General features: G+C 42.2%; 1 protein-coding gene across 3 annotated transcripts in view; it reads right to left on the bottom strand.

The window, feature by feature from the left end:
* TMEM117 (transmembrane protein 117) overlaps positions 1-24,039 on the bottom strand; it is a 198,424-nt gene that overhangs the window by 81,369 nt on the left and 93,016 nt on the right. The window lies entirely within an intron of this gene.

Here is a 24,039-nt window from a genome sequence, read left to right as displayed (position 1 = left end):
TACTTAACCTGAGGTACCACTTTAATGTATTCCAGTGATTTCAAACGATACATCAAAAATGCCCCAAGACAGGGGACAAAGTTGCACATGCAATTAAGCAGGCTATGTGTGTTCACTCAGAGATAAGTCCCAGATAGGTAAATGGGGCTTACTCACAAATGAGGACCTGCCCATATCTCAGCTTAATGTGTGCTGTGAACCCCTTGTGTCTCCTTTAATCCCTCCTTGTCTACGCACCATTCTCCTCCAACTGCTGCCATCCCACACTTCCATTAAAAAAATTATTTTTATTGATTTTCCAATATTGTTCCAATAACAGCCTCATTATAACAATTCCAATTAATTTTATTCAATTAACACAATTATTAAAACCAATTAAACAATTTAGCTAAAGTGGCCTCCTCGCGTGCTAGATTTGATGGCTCCCTCTTTGTTTTTCTTTTTATTTTCTGCGTTCCAAAATCTTAATAATTTCAATTACATTCCCTTCAAGATAATAATACTTTGCACAATGGCTACAATCTTATGGTTTCAATTCATGTTAATATATTAAGTAAATTAAGTTTCAAGTAAGGTGCTTAGTCTGTAATCATTGTTCTTTCCTGTGCGTGATAATTTTTTCTCCATGATGTCGTCCCAACCATATATGTTGTTGTGTCTTTCATTCTTCCAACTCTTGATATTTCCCATCATGACTCGGGAGAAGTGGTTGTGTCACAGTTTTCCAAAAACTTCTGTTTCACTTCGTTCCATGATTGAAGAGCTTGTTAGAGACCCCTCTGTTCCAACAAATAAACTGTCCTCACCATTTTTTTTCCAACCTAGGAAGAACGGTCTGATTCCAAACTGCCAATGATTAATAGGAAAACCTCTGACCTTGCAGCTGGCAGATACTTTTCCTCCTTTCAGCTGAAAATTTATAATCAGTTATCTTTCCAGTTAGATTACATTCCGAATTGTCTCAGTCTCCTTCACATTCCTTTGAAAGTAATGGAGAGTGGGGGTGGTTTTCTTCTATATTCCAAAATCTATATGAAGCCGCTGGGAGAGATCATCAGGGGGTTTGGACTGGATGTTCATCAGTTTGCAGATGATACCCAGCTCTACCTCTCTTTCAAATTAGAACCAGTGAAGGCGGTGAAGGTCCTGTGTGAGTGCCTGGAGAATGGATGGCAGCTGACAGTTTGAGGTTGATTCCTGGAAGACAGAAGTACTGTTTTTTGGGGGGGAGGGGGTGGGCGGGGGTGGGGGACTCCCTGGTCCTGAATGGGGCAACTGTGCAGGTGGGAGTCAGTTTGGACTCACAGCTGTCCATGGAGGTACAGGTCAATTCTGTGTCTAGGGCAGCTGTCCACCAGCTCCATCTGGTATGCAGGCTGAGACCCTACCTGCCCACGGACTGTCTCGCCAGAATGATGCATGCTCTGGTTATCTCCCACTTGGACTACTCCAATGCGCTCTATGTGGGGCTACCTTTAAAGGTGACTCAGAAACTTCAATTAATCCAGAATATGGCAACTAGCCTGGTGACTGGGAGTGGCCACTGAGACCACATAACACCAGTCTTGAAAAACCTACACTGGCTCCCAGTACGTTTCCGAGCACAATTCAAAGTGTTGGTGCTGACCTTTAAAGCCCTAAACGGCCTCGGTCCAGTATACCTGAAGGAGCGTATGGGACAGCTGCATATTCCTGCATTGCAGGGGGTTGCACTAGATCAGGCATAGGCAAACCCAGATGTTTTGGGACTGCAACTCCCATCATCCCTGACCACTGGTCCTGTTAGCTAGGGATGATGGGAGATGTAGTCCCAAAACATCTGGAGGGCCAAGTTTGCCGATGCCAGGACTAGATGATCCTCAGGATCCCTTCCAACTCTGCAATTCCATGGTTGTTTAACCAGGATCCATTTGCATAGTCCCATTTGGATTTGGATGAAGCAAAACTTGGCCACGAGTTGTTCTTCGGTGTTGCTATTGCTTCTGGCACTATAAGTGAACAAATGATATCCCATTTGGCACGTGGAATGGAAGTAAGCGGCATGTGAAGTGGTTCCTAGAAGATGGGCAGAAGCAGCAATGAAACCTGCGCTTGTTGTGACCTGGTGCTGTTGTCCAATTTTGAATGGATGACCACTAGAGAAAGGGTTACTGGCCCCCAACCAATGAACTGGCAGAGTGAGCAGGCTTGATTACCATTTGACTAACTGTGTCACAAAGCACAGCGGCACAACAGAGGGGTAGCACCTAATCAACCAAGATCAAAAAGAGTAGAAGCAATGGCTGAAAAATGGAATTCATTGAAAGTGTGGGGTTTCCTTTCATGGCGCACCTATCGATTCCCTTGCTTTTGATCTCTATAGAGATCAACATGGGTCCACTGTTGTAATTCTCTGTGAATGCTTCTCTGTGGAGAGAGGACCTTTTAAGTTCCCTGTTCTGCAGTCCTTTGAATTTTCCTACCACTGAGAGAATAATCCCTGCGCCTCTTTCACAAGAAAACTTTGGCTACATTTGCTTTCGCAGAGAAACTATAACGCCTGCGATCCAGCGTAGAGAATGAGCAACTGCCGCTGCCTCGACATTTCTGCAGCTGTGTTATTTCTGCAGCTGAAATATATTACACCAAAATATTTCAGGGCCCGCTAAGTCTTGCCATGGAGGTTATATGCCATTGCTCCTACTGTATGAACCAGATCTCTGTCTCTAAGGACAGGTTTTCAAAAAGCGTTTTAAAGTCACAGGAAATTATGGAGCTATTTGAGGACATGTTTCTGCATAGCAAGAAAATGGAGTTTTGAATGCTTTCATGTCTTGCAACGGTAGTGTAAACTCAAACAGTAAACGGTGTAATGTGACACAAATACCAGTACGCCAATGTTTGCTCAAATTCTTGTTTATTGTTCTGACAGAAAAATGAATACAAAATACTTTTTAAAAATGCTTTGTCATACTTTAGTTTCCTGGATTGCAGGGGGCCGGACTTCCAACTCTACAGTTCTATAGTGAATGCACAATGATATGTGACTTAAAAGGTTTGCTGCAACAGGCCCTAAGGAATGGCAAAATTCTTTGGATGTCAATGTGACTATAGTTCTATTGTTCTTCTCCTTAATTGCATGAACAAAGAAGGCAGAGAAGGGTGTTAAAGATTGATTCAAGTGATCTAAAATATTCATAAGAACCCATCTAAAAATATCAAGATCTATGATACAACAATTCTAGGCAGCTAGTATGGAAAAGAAGCCTAAGAAATCCAGATTCTGGATCCATCATTTCGGAAGAGAATAGCCCTCTTACAATCAATGTGCTATGCAGTGGCGTAGCGTGGTGGGTGCAGGGGGGGCCGGCCGCACCGGGCGCAACATCTGGGGGTTAGGGTTAGGGGGCATAAATCCACGTGTTAGGGGGCGCAAATCCATGGGTTAGGGGGCGCAAATTACTTGCCTTGCCCCGGGTGCTGACAACCCACGCTACGCCACTGGTGCTATGTACATGCAACATTGTAGTAACTCTCAACATCAAAGTGGGCTTTGATTCCCAACGACAGACTGCAGCAGAAATGCCACAATTGGCGTCTGCATTGCTTCAGACTTTTGGAAGGCCATCTAAATTCAAGATGACTGATTTGCCACAGATGACCATGAAGACACACACATTTCTGTTCCAATCTAACTCGGAAGTGGCATCTAGAGAAATCTTGGCTTGGTCCACAACACTGCAGTCCAAGCAAGTGAAGCCTGAGAGTCCTCCATAAAAAAGGCCATATGCCACCTGTGATCTACTTTCCATTATTAATGCCAGTGAAAATTAAGCATAGCAAAAAAGAAAGAAACCCACACAATGTTTTCTTCTTTTAAAAAAAATGTGGGGGATGAAAAAGCTAGTATTAATTTTTAATCTGTATATTTCAACAGACCATCTGTTAATCAGCTCCCAATTTATGGTTATTTAAGAAAAAGGGGGAGAGGAATTAGAAACAAGAATCAATATTAGCCAATCCTATTTGATTGCCTCATCCTTAGAATGTTCAAAAGCCATAAGATGAGAGACAACTTGTTTTGACATTGCAAATAGATGAGCATGAAATAGCCCACTCTTCTGGGCCAGAGTTCAGGGTTATAAACATGAGACTCTGGCTGCAATCTGCTACATACTTCCTGGGAGTAAATCCTATTGAACTCAGTGAGACTTGTTTCTCATAGGATTGCATTCTTAAGTGTAAAATGATGAAAGCAACTCCTTTTGCAAAAAGAAAAACATGGAGTTAACTTGCAGATAGATACGTGCACCTTTTCAGTTTTGAAATTCTAGCTGCTGGATGATTATAAGGACTCCATGTTCTGTTGGACGCGGGGAAAACGTGTTCAAGTATCTGTAGCATTTAAGCATATATTAATAATGTAATGAATCAGGCATCTGTAGCTCATAAAGCACTCGCTGTGTTATGAGATCTAAAGAGGCACGTCTGCTTTTATCTCAGACTATCTGAGTCTAACTTCAGCTGACAGTGAACCTTAAACAATTTACACTGCCTTGATTCTCCTGTAGTCTCCCGCTGCCCTTAAGCTTAAAGAACAGTTTGGGGATAGGTTTCCACCATAACTGTCTGCCACCCAAAGCAATGTCCACTTGAATCTTCCCCACTAAGAACAATGCTGATAGGCAAGCGCAATGGCACTATGACTGAAATTAATTATAAAACATGGCAGGGGAAGAAAACTGAGTTAATAAAGGTGGGCAAACCATGTAGATGAAGAGTAGGGCTATTACCATGCCTGAAAGTTGAAGCTAACCATGGTTGCATGTATTTGGTAGCTATGATATATCTTCTAGCTCACCATCTCCCAGAAATGTTCAGTGGCATATAGGGATGGTCAATCTGTCAGTTTTGGTTTCTCTGGGTTTCTCATTCCCCCCCACCCCCCACACACACTTCTCCACACTTCCACATCACATTGCAATTTTTAAAATGTATTTCAAAAAAAATCACCAGCAGATTTAGAATATCCACCTTTGTGTGTGTACATGCGTGTGCACGCGCCATTTTTCTACTATACGCCTTTTTGCAAAGTGCTTATCTCTAATACGATGCATTTTTGTATGTCAATGCATGCATTTGCTATGCACCCTTCCTCCTAATATATGCATTCTTGTACACATGGCTGGCAAACTGCCCTGCAAAAATGGAAGAAGTGGAAAATTCTAAGAATGGCTGTCTTGGTTCACATAGTGTTTTGGAAAGTGCAAATTAGGGAGGTTTGGCATTAAGTACAAACCTAATTGAATACCCCCTCCATCCACAGGAGCATATGAACATAGGAAGCTGCCTTAGGGACCATTAGTCCATCTACCCCAGTGCTGTCAACACTGACTGGCAGTGCCTCTCCAGACTGGAATCTTTCCCAGCCCTACGAGGGAATGGGAGGGATTGAACCTAGGACTTTTTGCATGTAAAACATGTGTTCTCCATTAGGTTATGATGTATTCCCATCCACATGTACTCTCAGAAAACTACACTAATTTGCCCTGTTGAAATTAATGAGGAAGATCTGCTTGCACAAAGCCTGCAAAGTTAACTGAAGCCATTAGTGCATATTAGCAGGCGGCTACATGGGAAGTCCACGCAGCAAACTTTCGGTAGACCGCAAGATTATTAAACTCCCTCTTTCCAAAAGCACCCCATTGTGCTGCCTGAGGAGATACCTCCACAACTTGGAGCAACTTCAGAAGCACCAACCAGTGCTGCGGCATGAGCAATAGCTATCAGAAAACAAAGCCCAAGTTCTGGTGCATGCTGGCAAGTCCTTGCACAGACCTGAAGGAGTCCTTGAGAGCATGACTTATTTCTACAGTGAAGGCATGACTAATAAATGTCAAATATAGAACTGTGTGCACTGAGAACAAGTAGGAATGTCTCTGTACTTTTCCTTTGCTCTAAGAACACTTAGTATCAGCTGGATGGCTAGACCATTCAACAGCAATCAGTTAGCCAAATTTCTTATTCATCCATACCATGCTTTGAAAATAAATATTTCTGGCCTAGGAAGAAGTATTTATAGCATTAAATAGCTCCTGGCACTTGAGAACACAGCTCTAGTTGACAGCCACACAGAAGCATCCCTTGATCTGCAGACCCTTTTGCAAAGTCCTCTGGGCCCAGGCAGTTAATGATATAGTTCACACTGGGACAGAGAGAGATGGAGAGAGAGAGAGAGAGAAGGCTACAGATAGATTCAGATAATAAAACAGCCAGGCCACAGAAAATGCCCCTCCAAAAATCAGCAGTATGTAATTTCTACTTCTACAGTGGTACCTTGGTTTTCAAACGTAATCAGTTCCAGAAGTTCTGAAACGTTTGAAAACCAAGGCACAAAGAGTGGTCTGCAAATTTAATAGAGACAATTGAGAAAAATAACATATACACTCAGCGGAAGCCATTCAACTTCTGAGGTGCATTCAAAAACGGAATCATTTACTTCCGGGTTTACAACGTTTGAGTTCCGAAACGTTCGTCAACCGAGACGTTTGAAAACTGAGGTACCACTGCATTTGCATTTAGCAACTGAAAATCCCAGGAATAAAGGTAAAAGGACCCCTGACCGTTAGGCCCAGTCATGGACAACTCTGGGATTGCGACGCTCATCTTGCTTTACTGGCCGAGGGAGCCGGCGTACAGCTTCAGTGTCATTTGGCCAGCATGACTAAGCCGCCAACCTTCTGATCGGCAAGCCCTAGGCTCAGTGGTTTACCAGGAATAGCCAATGTTTAAAATCCAATAAAGCAATGTTGCTCTCTCGGATAGAGACACGTGACTGTCCAAGACTTCCTAACCTAACACCCTCTCTCCCTCTTCAGCCACCAGATTCTTTCTCAAAATTGCACTCCCTCGCAGTATTAGGGATTCACAGTGAAGGAAAGTGCTGTCTATGGTGCTGATGCCGTGACCTGTGGAGAAGAAACCCACGTGCGTGTAAAGCGTGGCAAGTGATGGTATTCCAAAGTGCTTTTAAATTTTTAGAACAGCATTGGCCTACTTCCATCAATGATGAACCAGAGGTCAGAAATGTTTTGCTTTGAAATTGCCTGGACATTAGATGTTTATCTCTTTGGGAAGAAATAAATTAATGCTTTGATTCAATGACTGTAGCATTATAAAACCAGCTACAATTGGCAAGCTGAGAACTACAACCTGGATCTGGGGTGGCAGGCTGGATCTGACCAGAGGGCTGGATCCAGAAGTGCCTAATCCTTTGTGGGCTCACCTGCCCCTCAACCTCCTGACGTGGTTTAGAGTTCAAATAGAAAAAGGCTTCCTTTGCATCTACAGCTTGAATTCAAGTCATTCTTCCTTTGCAGCCCCAGCCTGAATTGATTGAATCCAAGCTGCAGCTGCAAGGGAAACATTTCCCCCTTGCAGCTGGTGCTTTCTAAATTTGATGCATCTTACTGTCGCCATGCAGAGCAACAGAAAAAGGTGCCCAATTTTTTAAAAATGTTAAATTTTGGCTGCAAAGAATCAGTGCGTTCCTGATTTTTCCTTTGCAAGCATTCTGAACTTTCCCAGAGCTGATGTCTTATAATGTCAGGCATGGGACTGGTGGGAATGGTCCACTCCATGTGGCCAGGAGTTTCCCCAATTACTGCCCTAGAGAATGTGTGGTCCATAAACATTCATGACATTGTGCATATATAGAATGGGGTGACTAAAGGTAGTTGAAGAGAACTTGCACGATGGAACAACCACCCAGAAGTAAACCTGAATTCTCAAGAATTTACTTAGATTTTTTTGTTGTTATATATTTAATTATACCCAGCCTTTTCCCCTGATAGGATTCAAGGAAGCTTACAGATTAAAACTTACTTAGCAATTTATATTTAGATCCCACCTAGAGCAAGGAACCCAAGGTTGCATAGATGTAGTTCTGAGATGGTCCCACACGCAGGGTGCTCCTAATCTAGAACCCTTGTAAACTGCTTTGAGGTTCATAGAACAAGGTGGATTAGATGCCTTAGCTATCCAAAATACCTGTGGTCCTCCAAAGGTTGTTGTTGTTAGGAGCATCCTACTCTCGTGTAGGATCTTAGCAGAGACACATGCCTGGCTGGCATGTTCTCTCCCTCCTGGTTGATCATTTGGGAGCTTCAAAAGCTTTCTTCAGCCCAAACATCACAGCGACCAATGCCAACTGACACCGGCACACTTAGGGATCTGCAGAGTTTGCGCATCATGCGTGACAGACCTCAGCAACTCAGCATTTTGGCTAACCTACGTTTATTTACATATAATACACTCGGAGCATTCTGACTTAGCTCCTTCCTCTTTCTCATCAGACAGCAAAGAAAAAAAGAACAAAGGACAATAGTCCCACTTCACGGAACACAGTAATACAAACATCCTGTCTCCATCACTTCCCACACTGTGGAACGAAAACATACACCGCCATGTGATAGACAACAATCTCATGACTGCAAACATGGAGGAGGAATCTTAAAAGTTGTAGCACAGTGGTACCTCAGGTTACATACGCTTCAGGTTACAGACTCCGCTAACCCAGAAATAGTGCTTCAGGTTAAGAACTTTGCTTCAGGTTGAGAAAAGAAATCAGGCTCTGGCGGCGCGGCAGCAGCAGGAGGCCCCATTAGCTAAAGTGGTGCTTCAGCTTAAGAACAGTTTCAGGTTAAGTAGGGACCTCCGGAACGAATTAAGTACTTAACCCGAGGTACCACTGTACAATGGCTATTGTCCTTGGTCCTTGATCATGGTGGCTGAGGCTAATAAGAACTGGAGTCCAATAACACCTGGAGAGCCATAAATTTCTCACTGATGTCCCAAAAGATGACAGTAGTGAATTGACTTGAACATAATCCTGTGGTATAGCAATGAAGACATTGATATTTTCCATTGGCACTGCCCAGCTCAGTCTATGGTATACTGATGTAAGTCTATGGTACACTGTCATAAGTGTAATACTCTTACAAATGAGCAAATCTCATGATGCAACATTTTTAGACACAAGTCACTGGATTGTGCTCTCATAAAAACAAGGCTGTGAAGTGATGCTAAAGGCATTCCATTTCTGGATGAAAAGTTTATATAAGCAGGCAGGTCCTGAAAAATATTTTAAAAATAAAAATAAAATCTGACCCATAGCCTTAGTAGGACAGATGACATTATATACTGAAATATTTAAGGTTGTTTTCAAGTTGTTTGGCACTGGGTCTATTGTTAACATATATTTGGGGGGGGGAGAGACAACACTTAACAACAGAGGTGTAGCCTTTAAAAAATTAACTCATTCCACTTAGTATTATTGATCCCCATGCAAGCTCCACTGATATAATTACAGACTACAAAGCAGCAGGGCTTGGTGGATTGTGCCTTCAGTTCCAGGAATACACTGAATCGTAATAAGCACTTGCAAGAAGCAAGTTTATTGCTGGTTGAATTTTATTCAATTTTCAAAGTGTTGTCTCCAAGGCACTTTCTGGAAATTACTTATTATACATGCTAGAAGGATGCAATCTGCTACCGAATGATCAATTATTTCAATTGTATGCTTTAAAAGAATGATATTCAAGTAGGGGGTATTATTCAAGAGTAGAAAAAAGATAGGAAATATTCTGCCCACACACCCAAACTATCAAACAGCTGATCTTTTTCATCTCGTAGCTCAAGCATTTATTTTAAGTCCTATCATCAGATCAATGTCAGGTCACTTGCAGTTAAATTGGCCGACACAGTGGTAGTCATTAAAGAGATGCATTCAATAAAGAAAAAAATCCAATTACCTTTTGCATTAGAGGAATCAAATTCATTTTCTGATGCTCATGAAGGACAGTCATTTGCGGATGCTGGTACATCAAAGAAAGTACTTGACATTGTCACAACATACCAAACAATAACACGGTGGTCTTGTTTGGACAAAAAGGATGTGATCATTGCCATTCCAACAATTTATTCTGGCTTCTACCACTGTGTGTGTGTGTTGGAGGGCGGGCGAAACCATACTTTTTAACACAGTAATTTAGTTAATTAGCAATAAGTAGGCACCTATAACAGCAACTTTTTGTTCAACCTACAACTGCTATTCACATAATGTTCTTCATCATGATATTCCTTCCTAATGAAATATATTATCCTTTACTCTTCTCATTCCGCTTGTTCAGATTCCCCCACAGTGCATTGGACAGTATACAACTCTCTTGTCCTGTCAGCACAAGGATTTATGCTTGTGCAATGGGACTTCCCCCCATCTTCTCTCCCCATGCCCTCCCAATATCGCCAGAACAGATTTAGGAGGTGCACAGAGGAAGGGGGGAGTTTTATTCTTTTGAGGGGGAGTTTTATTCAACAAGAGCAAATTCTTGTACAGATGGGACCATTACTTGACACTACCTTGAATACAAGCCAAAAGCTAGCATTTCATTGGACCTCTTCTTGGCCTTTGTCCTGCTCGGCTTTCATCATCAAAAAAGTAAACAGATTCTGTTTTGTTTCTTAATGTGAATTTGTTCAATTGCACCCATTAATCCCACGGACTGCAAGAAGATCAAACCGATCCATTCTTAAGGAAATCAGCCCTGAGTGCTCACTGGAAGGACAGATCCTGAACTGAGGCTCCAATACTTTGGCCACCTCATGAGAAGAGAAGACTCCCTGGAAAAGACCCTGATGTTGGGAAAGATGGAGGGCACAAGGAGAAGGGGACGGCAGAGGACGAGATGATTGGATAGTGTCTTCAACGCTACCAGCATGAGTTTGACCAAACTGCGGGAGGCAGTGGAAGACAGGAGTGCCTGGCGTGCTCTGGTCCATGGGGTCACGAAGAGTCGGACACGACTAAACGACTAAACAACAAGAACAACACCATTAATCTAGATACACTTGTGTGTGTGTGTGTGTGTGTGTGTGTGTGTGTGTGTTTGTGCGCGTGCGTGTGCGCTAATTTATTTTAGAAGACAAATGTAAAACAACCTCACCATACCAGGATCAATTTCATCATCAAATCCCTTACCCACTTTTGCAGCACAATGAACCTATTCTTTTTACTGTACATTAGGTGTCATTGTGCAAGATCAGTACTTGATGGTTTTTTAAAATAACATTAAAAAATCCTTGGTGGCAGGGAAAGGTAAAAAGCAGATATATAATGCAGGAAATCTGGAAATTAGCTCCAAATTAGTGAGAAACACAGCACAGGGTGAATGAACTGGGACAAGATTGCTGGTTCAGATGTACCCCAGTCATATATCTCAGAAATCCAGTGATCTGTTTAGTAAACAGTCTTCTGTGTTTGATCTGACTAGGAAACGGTGGAGCCTATAATGCAGGGGGTGTGCAATCTGATGTACAAGATAATACTTGTGACTGGCAGGAATAATCATTACATATATGGCATGATGAAGAGAGAGAATAGAGGAGGTCAGATATTGTTCTTAACCTGAGGTACCACTTTAGCTAATGGGGCCTCCGCTGCCGCAGCATGATTTCTGTTCTCATCCTGAAGCAAAGTTCTTAACCTGAGGTACTATTTCTGGGTTAGCGCAGTCTGTAACCTGTAGCGTGTGTAACCTGAAGCAACTGTAACCCGAGGTACCACTGTAATGGCTGAATGCAAAAAAATAATAATCTTAGGCTCCTTTCGTGCATAACTATGATCTATCAGAGGAAACAGAGTACTTCAAAATTACATAGTGCACGTTGATTCATGTTTGTTGTTCTTGAAAGGTACAAAGGGCGCAGTCAGATCTGTACTCAGTGAAAATAGAAAATTAGCATTTCATGCACTTTCACGAAGGACCACAACATCTATTTTTCAAAACACACTCTACAAAGGCAATCTAAAATTCTTCAGCAGGTCATTGCTCTTTCTCATTAGGAAAAGCTTAAAATACAGTAATTTGTTATCAGTACAGGTTTTGTAGGAGCTCCCACAAAATCAACTATTTTCTAGGAAGTGGATTCTAGTATACATTATAGAGTCTATTCTCTCTGTGGTTATGATGGAGTATGTATTACTGAATGCTACAGCTTTGCAGGATTATAAGAGATATCATAGGATGACACCACAATATTATGAAGCTGTTTTTGCAGTGGTTGATCATAGGTTGTATGACAAAAGTCATACACTGAGTTGACACAAGTCTCTTTGACCCAGCTTCTATCAGTGGGACAGCGAGGGAGAAAATTCCAGAAATCCCCCCTTCTCTCTGAGGACTCCCCAAACAGAGGGTTAGGAAGCCCTTCAGAACAGTATGGGAAGTTCACAGGATCTGCTAGTGATAAGGAAACTGGTCTCTCTTACTATTCTAGTGGTGGAACCCTCCATGGGATCAAATAGGTTTTTAACAGCAGAGAGCCACCATGTTCTATCTACCACTGTACCATATACAATTCCCTGAATTCCCACTTGTGATGGATTTCAGGAAGTGGGAATTCTGTAACCACACAGCAAACTGGATGTCAGATGGTGAAGAACTACAGTGGTACCTCAGGTTAAGAACTTAATTCATTCTGGAGGTCTGTTCTTAACCTGAAACTGTTCTTAACCTGAAGCACCACTTTAGCTAATGGCGCCTTCTGCTGCATGATTTCTGTTCTCATCCTGAAGTAAAGTTCTTAATCTGAGGTAATATTTCTGGGTTAGTGGAGTCTGTAACCTGAAGCGTATGTAACCTGAGGTACCTCTGTATATTCCCAAAGTCAACTTATATTGGCCATCCAAGGGTCACTCTTTATTGAGCACCCCCCTGTTATGATATCAGCCCAAGCTGTTCAGGTTGAGAACCAATCTGGTCTGATGGGAAGAATGTTAGATTTCAACATGGGAAACACTGGATTAAAATCCACTTCATCTGAGTTGCGTTATAAACACTCCTACAAAGTTCTTGCCTACAATGTTAGACACAATGCCTTTTTTGTTGCCTGCTTACATGAATTAAGTTGCTGGCTACTCATTAAAATGTGCCTTTGCCTTATAGATAGATATTCACAGAATGAACTACAATTAAGCTATGTATTTAAAGAAGTCCAGCTTCTCAGAAAAAGAAACAGGGTTCCCCCCCCCCCAGACTGCCACACAGTCAGATTTTTATTAGATTTGCTGCTTGTAATTTCTAGACAGTTATTACTATTCCTGTGTTCATAGCAGATATGTACAATCTTTGCTTTACAGCTGCTCTTGTTTGTCATCTCAGCTTACTTGATTAAGCTTTTTTAATCAGTGTTTTGCATAGGATTGTGCACCTTCTGTTGGAAATCATGCTTGGCTGGTATTTAGTAAAAGCAATTGACTGATGTTTTATCTAGGCATGCCCTTTCCTGATCCTACCTCTTAGAATCAACAGTCTTTAACGCTGACTTTTCCTTATTTACTGTGCTATAATATAGACCTGACAGTCATTTTTAAATCTTTCCATAATGATGTTGGTAAGCAGCTCCTGATGATGCCATTAAGCTGTTTACATCTAGCATTTAGCTTAATGCCTTAGAGAATTGCAGGATCTGACTGCCTTTTTAAAAACTTGTCTTTCAGCCTGATTCAATGAGCGCAGGGATATTTAGGTTCGGGTAGAACATTGCCTGCGATGCAAGGCAAAGACACGTGTGGCACTGCATTGCCATTATAATGTTGCCACATCTAATTTGGGACATTATGATGGCACAGCACTATGCAATGGTGCTCTCAAGTTGAGTGTGTGGTAGCACACAACACTGTTACCTAGAGGGAAAATATTACTATAGATATTTTCCTTCATTTATCATAGCAGGGTGGTGTGTAACAACATTACAATCACATACAATGTAACACATACAATAGTCTGTGAACCGCCCTGAAATCCCCAGATATAGGGTGGTATATAAATTTAATCATCACCCTCAACAACAACAACAATACAGGAGTGAATAGCCTTTTGTGGACACATTGTCCCACAGCAACCTCTGAGCTTCAAACATCAAAGTGTTCGTGGTGGAAATATAAAAGTGCTCATGGCTAGGACTGGGCAATTGTCAGGCGTCAGAGGATCCAGCCTCCCATGGCAGGTTGCCAGGAATGGATAAAACAAGGAAAGTTCTTGCCAATGCTTTTTATTCAATATTCACAGAGAGAGGCTTAGAAATGCAGTCTCTTGTAGCAAAGGTGTTGCTCTGAGTGAAACCCCACCCCCTCTATCTCTCCCACTTCCTCATGAGTCATCGCTATAGGTGTTGAAAAATGCCTTTTGCCTTTGAGATCTCTGCTCTTCTATTTTCAATGCCCGCCATATTCGGGGGGGGGGGTCTGGAATGCTTTCTAGACACTGAGTCTGTCAGCTATCTTTCCCCTTCTTCTTCTTCTACTCCTCCTCCTCCTCTCCCATTATTTCCCAGCTTTTCTCCTCATCTGCCTCTGAGCTGTGACCTCCCTCAACCCCCTGCTGTAATTCTGAACTGTCTCCTTCTTCTCTGGAAGGGTCAGGCTGGGGAGGCGGTCTCCACCATTCCTCCTTTGCCCAGTCCCTGACAGCAATGTATCAATACATCATCCAGGATCAGTTTGAGGGTCAGATTGCAATGGCATTTTGACCCAGCGGTATATCATAGGGGGGGCTTGATGGCCAGCCGCACCTTAGCAGCCGGCTGCTTCCTTCCTCCCTGCACCAGGCACTGGTGGCTGCAGGGGCAGCTTCACCCCGGTGCCTCGTGGGGCCAGAGCCAGTGCTCCTTCCTTTTCAACACCTTTAGGCGACAGGCAAAAACGTTCCATTTTAGCCAAGCTTTTAGATGTTATTGAGTTGTTGTTTTATTTTGATTATATAGTGTTTAGCCGATGATGAATCACAGTGTTGAAAACCTGATATCACCCAGCCTTACTCATGGCCAGAGTGCAAAAGTGGATGCGGCCAAAATGTTATTCCCACCTCCCAAAGGATAATTGAGGGCTCTTGGGGGCACAAAATCTTTTTGGAATCACCAAATCTCATCAGCGAAGCTTCCTGAGTCACAATATGCATCACAAAAGTTGGGCAGTTTGGGGCATAGATTCCCCTCACTGGTGTGACACTCTGTGCTGCCATGGGCACCCCTATCTGTAGGGTCAGAGGCATTAAGCTTTTGAGCCGCTTACTTTTTTCAAGAATAAACACTGGCATTTAAGTGCGTTCTCAGGCTCCCTTCAGAAAATTCATGAGGCAGAGATAGTATGACCTTTAAATGGCCCCTTGAAACTTTTATGTATACCCAAGCTTTCCTGGGCTTTGGGTCTTCATTTTTAATGTTTTTGTTTTGTACACTGCACGGTTTTATTTGTGCTACACAGCTGCTTTAGGATTTTATCTTGTTTTTATCTAGTTTTTCAGGAAATTTTCCTGAATGTTGCAGTTGTATTATTATTTTTATGTAAACATCTTGGCGATTTTTTTATATCATATTTAATAAAATAAATATATAATTAACCCTCTGCCCCTGCCTTCTCCCCATTATTGTCCTGGCCAGCATGAGCAGATAGAACTTCATAGATAAATAGATATTTGCATCAGCCACTAGCTTTTGCAATTTGACTATAAAATACAAACATGCATAAACAACTAAGCACATAAAATTACAGTGGCTCCAACCACCAATCTTTCCAGGCCCTGGTTTAGGATTGAATACCCTCCAACGTTTCTCTAATGAAAATAGGGACGTCCTATTCATTATTACTATTACTACTATCACTATTATTTTATTTATACCCTACTCATCTGTCTGGGTTGCCTCAGCCACTCTGGGCTGCTTCAGCATATATAAAAACATAATAAAACACTGAAAAACTTCCCTATACAGGCTACTTTCAGATGTCTTCTAAAGGTTGGCTCGGGGATCGCATAACTCCATACCTTCCAATATTTCTCCAGTGAAAATAGGGGCATCCTACCAAACCATCCAACATTTCTCTGATGAAAATAGGGACATCCTAAGGGAAAGCAGCGCCTGCCAACCTAGCAGTTCGAAAGCACCTCCGGGTGCAAGTAGATAAATAGGGACTGCTTACCAGCGGGAAGGTAAACGGCGTTTCTGTGTGCAGCTCTGGCTCACCAGAGCAGCGATGTCATGCTGGCCACGTGACCCGGAAGTGTCTTCGGACAGCGCTGGCCCCTGGCCTCTTGAGTGAGATGGGCGCACAACCCCAGAGTCTGGCAAGACTGGCCCGTACGGGCAGGGGTACCTTTACCTTTACCTTTAAGGGAAAGCAGGACATTCCAGGATCAAATCAGAAACTGGGATGGCTTCTGTAAATCCGGGACTGTCCCTGGCAAACAGGGACACTTGGAGGGCCTGGGATTGCTTTGCCTGACTACATCTACAGTTGGCATTCACACAATCCAACAGTGTGTCTACAAGCTGTGCCTACAAGCAAAAATCAAAGCTCTTTCAAACCACAGATGCCCATATACTGGTTGCAGCATCTTCTATATTCTTAAAAAACCAATTCATAACAATCAATTGCCTGAAACTGTTTACTTATTTTCCATGGAATTTACTTCAAAGTAGAAATGTTTCATATTTCAGTGCCAGCTTGAAATATTAAAAAGCACTACTGGTATATAACAAGACCGTCACACTTTAATTTGGTATTAACTGACAACAGAAAGTTTGTTTTATAATGGCTAGGAAACAATCAAATATTAAGGGGGGAAACTTGTCATGAGTTACTTTTCTCTGTATCAGTAATATTCATCAGCAGATTTCCTGTTGCCATCTGTGCCTACAAAGACCCAAAAAGCCCAACAACAACAAAAACCCAACAACAGAGAAACACCTAATTAAATATATTTTTTGAAGGTACTGCAGCACAGATTAGATTCAAACTCTCTCTTACAAATATTTTTAATAGCTGATTAAAAAACACAAAAATATATTATTTGTGTTGTCAAATGCACACACACACACAGTGTCAAAACTATATTTTTAGCCATGGAATCTGCTAAAGCCCACACCACTTTGCTTTTTATTTATGTTGGCAAATTAAAGAGAAGAAATCTCGGGGAGCTGAGCTTCTCTCACAGTGCTTCAAAGCCTCTGTTCCTACACAGCTGTTCCTTCTATCTTGAGGTTTTGGGGTTTTTTAATGTTTATTCTACTGGGTTTATATTGATCCCCGCAGTAGCTGAACCTTAATTGTCTCAGGTTTTACTCTTATAAACAAGCCATCGAATATTGTGGAAATGCAATTTAAAGACTACAGCAGAGATAGCTGAGAACAGAAGAACCATCATTTTTGATAAGACCAAAGGCCGATCTAATCCTGCATCCCAAAGTGGCCAACTAGATGCTTTCAGGAAGCTCACAAGACAAACATGAAGATAATAGCCCTCTTTCACTGTTGACACTCAGTAACTGCAAGTAGAATGTAACTATAGTTACTAATAGCCACTGATATGCATTTATCGACTTCCCCTTTAAAACTATCTAAGATATGTCTGAGTCTTACAGTTAAGTTTGACTCTTCTAGCACCAATTAAGGACAATCCAATCGCTTGTCACACAAGCTATCACAGGTCAGAACCCCAGCAGACTCTGGCCTATGAACACTTATAGCACAGGAAATGCACTAGTTAAGGTGTCACAAGAGTATTTATTTTCTTCTCCAGCAGATAGTCCTTCCAGAACCTAAATTTCAGCCCAAATTAGTAGGAAGGAAGAAACAACCAAATAAACTTGCAGAGGATTCTGCATCCCAAACGAGAGGTTGACTCTTTAACCCTACAGCAGGAGCAGACTTTCAAATTTCAGCAGTGCTTTGTGCAAAGCCAAAATTTGGTGCCCTCCTGCCTCTTGCCTTGCACTCTGCTCAATTCACTACACCATAGTTGCAATGCCCGGCAGCACCCCCTAGGCTCAGCACCCAGTGCAGCAGAACCAGTCATACTGCCCTAAATCTGCTTTTGCCCACAGCAATCATTCCAGTTAAGAAACAAGAGCAGGAGTTTGACTGTAGGTGAACTAAATAATCCCAATGAAAGCAGGCTGCAAAATACTTGCCATAATAAGAAGTGAAACAACCTACTGTATTTTTCTGTGTATAAGACGCCCCCTATTTTGGGTATAAGGGACACGGGTGGCGCTGTGGGTAAAACCTCAGTGCCTAGGACTTGCCGATCATATGGTCGGAGGTTCGAATCCCCACGGCGGGGTGAGCTCCCACCGTTCGGTCCCAGCTCCTGCCCATCTAGCAGTTCGAAAGCACCCTTAAGTGCAAGTAGATAAATAGGTACCGCTTTATAGCGGGAAGGTAAATGGCGTTTCCGTGTGCTGCGCTGGTGCTGGCTTGCCAGAGCAGCTTCGTCACGCTGGCCACGTGACCCAGAAGTGTTTTCGGACAATGCTGGCTCCCGGCCTCTTAAGCGAGATGAGCACGCAACCCCAGAGTCGGACACGACCGGCCCGTATGGGCAGGGGTACCTTTACCTTTACCTTATTTTGGGTATTAAGAAAACACCCATGCATAAGATGAGCCCCAATTTTAAACCTTATTTTTTGCTAAAAAAAATCAATCCTAGTCTTATACACAGAAAAATACAGTATTTACTGGTCAACAGTAATGGAATGGGCAGGAGCCTTGGACCCTCTCAGGAATCTAGACTGAGGGTTTATCCCATGCATTACAAAATGTATATAAAGTTAGTGCATTTGTTTCCACGTAGCAATTGGATTTTACACATTTGTAGATTCTAGGCCGTATGGGATTATGTGGCACACTTGGTTGGCAATGTAGTATAGTTCTATGGTGGGGTTTCCCCATCCTCCGACTGAGGTGGAATGGGGCTTGGGGGCTTATTCTTGGCTTTTCGTGTGAGAAGATAAACAAATGTTTTTTCTACCATATGCAGAGTTGGATTGGTGGAATCCAGATTGGCAGGGTTTGGAATAGGTTAATTTTGGAAGGGTGGCCCTCTAGTTATGGTTGAACTACAACTCCCATCATCCCTGACCACTGACAGGGGCAGATGAAGTCCAGCAACATGTAGAGCCCACCAGATTCAACATCCCTGTTCTAAATGCACGTACTATGGGTTAGGAAGCCACACTTATCTTGGTACAGGTAACACTGGGGCTTCGGGATGGTTCACTCATAACCACCCCTTGGTCAACAAAGGTTGTGCCTACTTCCCATTGATTCATCTTAGTTCAGCATCCACAACAACAAACAATAAAATTCTTCAAACTATAGTACCTACATTAGCAGCAGAATTGTAAATACCACCTTAATAGGTTGTAATGCTAAATTTAACTCACTGTGGATTTTGGTGGGACTATTTTCATCACACAGAATGCAAACGGTCTTCCATCTCTATTATTTCGCCCCTCAAACCAAAAATAGTGCAGAACAAATCAGGATTATACATTGTGTGCTATTAAATTCAATTGCAGACATTCCCAGTTATTTAGAGCTTTTTTTAAAAAAAAATGTTTTAAGGCCTTTTGTAATCTCTCAATATTGAGTTAAAATTGCCTCAAAATAACCCCCCTCAGAATTTCCATTTTTGAAGACTTTTATTATATGCTAAACAAACTACCTACAGATCTGCTCATTGCATAGTTGGAAAGCGGAAGGCTGAACACAAATGTATTGCCACAAATGTACTTGCACACTTGACTGCTTTCTGCTATTCTCTAAAATACATTTATAACCGTTTATGACTTACATGGAGTGCGTAGGTTTATATTGTATACCTGGCAACTGATTCAAACTATTCAATTGATAGGTCATCAGCCTTTCAACTGGGTTAATTGTGATGCACTAGTCAAAGTTAATTCTGCCATTTGCCTTCCTGATATAGTTACTGGTTGAATTGTGGGAGAAAAACTCATGCAGTCCCTTCAATTTACGGCTATGCTTTCCTTCCAGCATATGGCAGTCACTACGCTTAAAAGCAACCATTTCTGCTAATTCAAAGGACTAAAGATCAGCCTGCAACAAAGAGAAAATTCAAAGGAAGCTACATCTGGCAGTACAATGAAGGCATCATCCGATTACTCCTTTATTGCAGGCCTATTTTCATGTGTGCACTAAAGTGAACTGGGGGGGGGGGGAATTGATGGATCCTTGTCAATCACTAGAAATTGCTTCCCCCTGCTGCCAAATCAATCAGATGGTTAGTTCACAGAATTCTTCGTGGGCTGGAGATCGCTTTTGGCCTTGCGAATTACACCTTTATAAGGTCCGTGACCTGGTCGCTTTAAAAGCAAAAGGGAAAAAACAGTGCCTACTCATAAAATAAGGAGTGGTATGAGACACCTGAGGGTCAAGTGATTATTTTTAACAAAGCCCCTCCCCTTGTTGACTCCTAATTAAGATTCCACCTCTTCCCCCATTTCATTTTTTTTTAACACAAGCTATCCCTCTGTCTCTCTCACATACTTAGCAACACTGAGGCATTGTGGGGAAATTAATGGGTGCCTAGACCTACTAAAGCACTGCCACCACAGCCAGGTAAGCCTGCTAGGGCCAGCTGATAGAGGCAAGCATCCATCATAAGTGAGGGCCCCTCAGGCATGGAGCCAGCCCTGACTTGCATACCCAAGGGGAGGGCATGAGAGAACTGCACCAGCTCACTTGCTTATGTACATAATGCCAAACCATCTTAACCCTACCAGAGTCTTGTACAGAAGTGACTGGTGAGGAGGAGTGGTGACACATACCTCTTATTAATGCCTCCAGCTGCAAAGGCAGAGGCTAGAGCTATGGTTTTCCCAGTAGTGATGTATGGAAGTGAGAGGTGGACCATAAAGAAGGCTGATCGCCGAAGAATTGATGCCTTTGAATTATGGTGCTGGAGGAGACTCTTGAGAGTCCCATGGACTGCAAGAAGATCAAACCTATCCATTCTTAAGGAAATCAGCCCTGAGTGCTCACTGGAAGGACAGATCATGAAGCTGAGGCTCCAATACTTTGGCCACCTCATGAGAAGAGAAGACTCCCTGGAAAAGACCCTGATGTTGGAAAAGATGAAGGGCACAAGGAGAAGGGGACAACAGAGGACGAAATGGTTGGACAGTGTTCTTGAAGCTACCAGCATGAGTTTGACCAAACTGCGGGAGGCAGTGGAAGACAGGAGTGCCTGGCGTGCTCTGGTCCATGGGGTCATGAAGAGTCGGACACGACTAAATGACTAAACAACAACAACAGCCATCATGAAGAGTAGCCACTGAAATAGCCTTGTCCTCCATTAATTTATCCATCACTGCCTCCTGTGGAAATGAGTTCTGTAGTTTAGCCATCTATATGCTATGTGAATGAGTCATTTCTTTTATCTGTTCTGAATCTTCCAACATTCACCTTCACCAGAAATCTGCAACTTCTAGTGTTATGGGTGAGCAAGAAACTTTTCTCTATCTGCTTTTTTTTTGCATGCCGTAAATAATTTTATCAACATCTATCATATCACCTCTACTGGCTTTTCCGCTAAACTAAAACATCCCAAATTCTGTAAATTCCACTTGATTCCCTTGATCATTTTGTCTGTCCTTTCCTGAACCTTTTCCAGCTCTACAGTAAAGAGATTGAAGCATTCCTAGATAGGGGAACCGGAGCTATGTTGCTCTTGCAAAAGCAACTGAAATGTAACAACTGAAACTATTCTTAACCATTATTATTATTATTATTAGATTTTTTGTAGATGTTGGGAAATTAAGTGCAATTGTGAATGCTCAGTATATATTAAAACCAGTTGTGTGTGTTTTTTTAAAGGAAACTCCAGCTTTCCTTCACAAGGCAAGCATTTATATAGCAATGGGATATTTAATTTCATTTTTTATTTTATTTTTTACTATAAAGATTTTGTTACCCAAGTTGCAGAAAATGTTTTACGGGGGAAGCATACAATTGGAAATATGAGTTTTCAGACAAAACGTCAGTCATTCTAATGAGTACAAGAAAACTTGCTATTTAGCATGTGGAAGGAGGGAAGGAGGGAAGTCAACCTCTCCCTTTTCCGTTCGCTTTCTCTCTCTCTTATTAAAGCATGGATTATTTGAAGAAAAGGTCTTGCCAAGATGACACCTTCTGCTTTTAAGTAATTTTACATTTTATACTAAGTAAAAAAAATAGAGAGAATAATCTATTGTCTGACCTGGCAGCAACGCGCCCATTAGCTAGAACAGAATGCATAACAACCATGTTACCATAGGGTCATTACTCTGGATTTTACAAAGCTGAACAATAGGAGGTAAATTGTGGGCTTTCCATCTCAGCTCTGTCTAGGAGGAGGGGCAGAAAGACAAATGCCCTTCTGGAAACATTGTGCATTATGTGGGGGGTGGGCAGTGCCAACCCTCTCTGAGAGGAAATGTAGGACTTTGACATATACTTACACTACACACACACACACACACACACACACACAGAGAGAGAGTTAGGCACACATAATTACATTTCCAAAGAATGCTAAAGCAAAACCCATTGCAGGATTCAAAACCGCATTCATACCTATGGAACCACAGAAGATTATACAGAAACCAAGGATGTGCTTGCTCTGAGGAAATCACCAAACCAAACCACTTTAAAATATTCCTGGGTTCAGAAAACAGTTTGAGGGGTTTGCATGGGAAACGTGTGAGAAGAAATCTGCTGCAAATATTTTCACCAATACATGCATTGTATGCACACTTGATCCTATTTTCTGCATTTTTGTACTGGAGGGTTGCATTGCAAAATTCAGAGATGTGCGAATTTCTTGGGATGGCTGTGTTTTAGCTTGCATGTTTGTTTCAAACAGTGGAAAATAGGTGGGTACGCCTTAAAAGGTGAACTTTACCTTTATAGGCAAATAAATAAATAAAACATCTGTTTTGTATTGTAGCATCAAACTAGCTCATCCTATTTCCTCGAAAGGCAAATGTGGCAAAATTCCCTGGCCCATCACATTACCCAATTATGCCCATATCAACTGTTTTCTATCAAAACATTCTTGAAGAGAGCTCAGATCCAACCGCAACTTTCAAAAACTCACGGGAGCTGGACACAACAAGTTCTTATCTTGGTCCATCCATTTCCTTTTCACTTTGGGGAAGAAAACAACACACACTCCATCTGCAAGGCAATATGGAAAACGAGCATTCTGCCTGCCTCATAACTCGGGACTCTGCCAAGCTGTAAAGCTTAATCACAGAGAACTGCCCAGCCAAGAACACCCACTTCCATATGCTGCAAGTTCTTAGCAGGTTACCCATGGTGATCAGATACATTTGTGGCATGCTGCTAGATGGTGTGTGTCTGCGTGGGGCAGGCAGATTATGAAGCAAAACCTGATATTTAGGGAAAGGGAACTGACAAAATCGCAGAGGCTAGTTTTGCTTAGCAATGCAGGTCAGCTGGAATATATCACCCCAGTGCTGTCTTATGCTAACATTTAATTTAAATTACCCAGTTGCTGCATTTGATATTCCTCAATGGGCTAGTATGTATTATAAAATGACAAGTGTGATCCTACAACAAAATGTTGCAGGTCATCCCTGGCATGTAATAGGAATGCTTCAGACAGGCAGGAAAAGGAAACTTGTACTGCTATTCAGGACTCAAAAAGGGGGTGAAGGGAGGAAGGCGGACATTTCACCCCCTATCCTTCTGAAACCTTCTGATGTGCTGCATGTTAGTTTCTGTTCTTATCACTGTGCAGCTGCTTGGAGTCACAGGACTCTGTTTACATTCCAGAGACCTTCCAGACTGTGGGAAGGGGAGATGGGATGTGACGTTAGTGGTTTCCTGTATCCTTTGTTCCCTTGTTTCTTTGTTCATTTGTTCTCTGCTTTCATAGAGAGAGGATGTCTTTTTTGTCTGAGTAGTTTAGAAATAAAACTCTTTACAATGTAGCCCAAACCTCTCGTCTCTTTCCTGTGCTGGAAACTCTGCTGAATGGAACGTGCCTTGGAGCCTTATCAAAGGCTCAGGTCGTTATTCATCGGGAGGCAATTCTGAAGACTCGGGAGAAGAAAATGAGCTTTATCAGCTTGGCCGAGCAGAGATCCCGACGATGCATGCCCACCCTGGTCTTCATAGTTATGTAGCACAGCCGA

Source organism: Podarcis melisellensis (genome assembly GCF_964234715.1).
Source record: "Podarcis melisellensis genome assembly, chromosome: 10".
Lineage (NCBI taxonomy): Eukaryota > Metazoa > Chordata > Lepidosauria > Squamata > Lacertidae > Podarcis > Podarcis melisellensis.
Note: the sequence above shows the minus strand (reverse complement) of the source record. Positions and strands in the feature narration are given on the sequence as shown.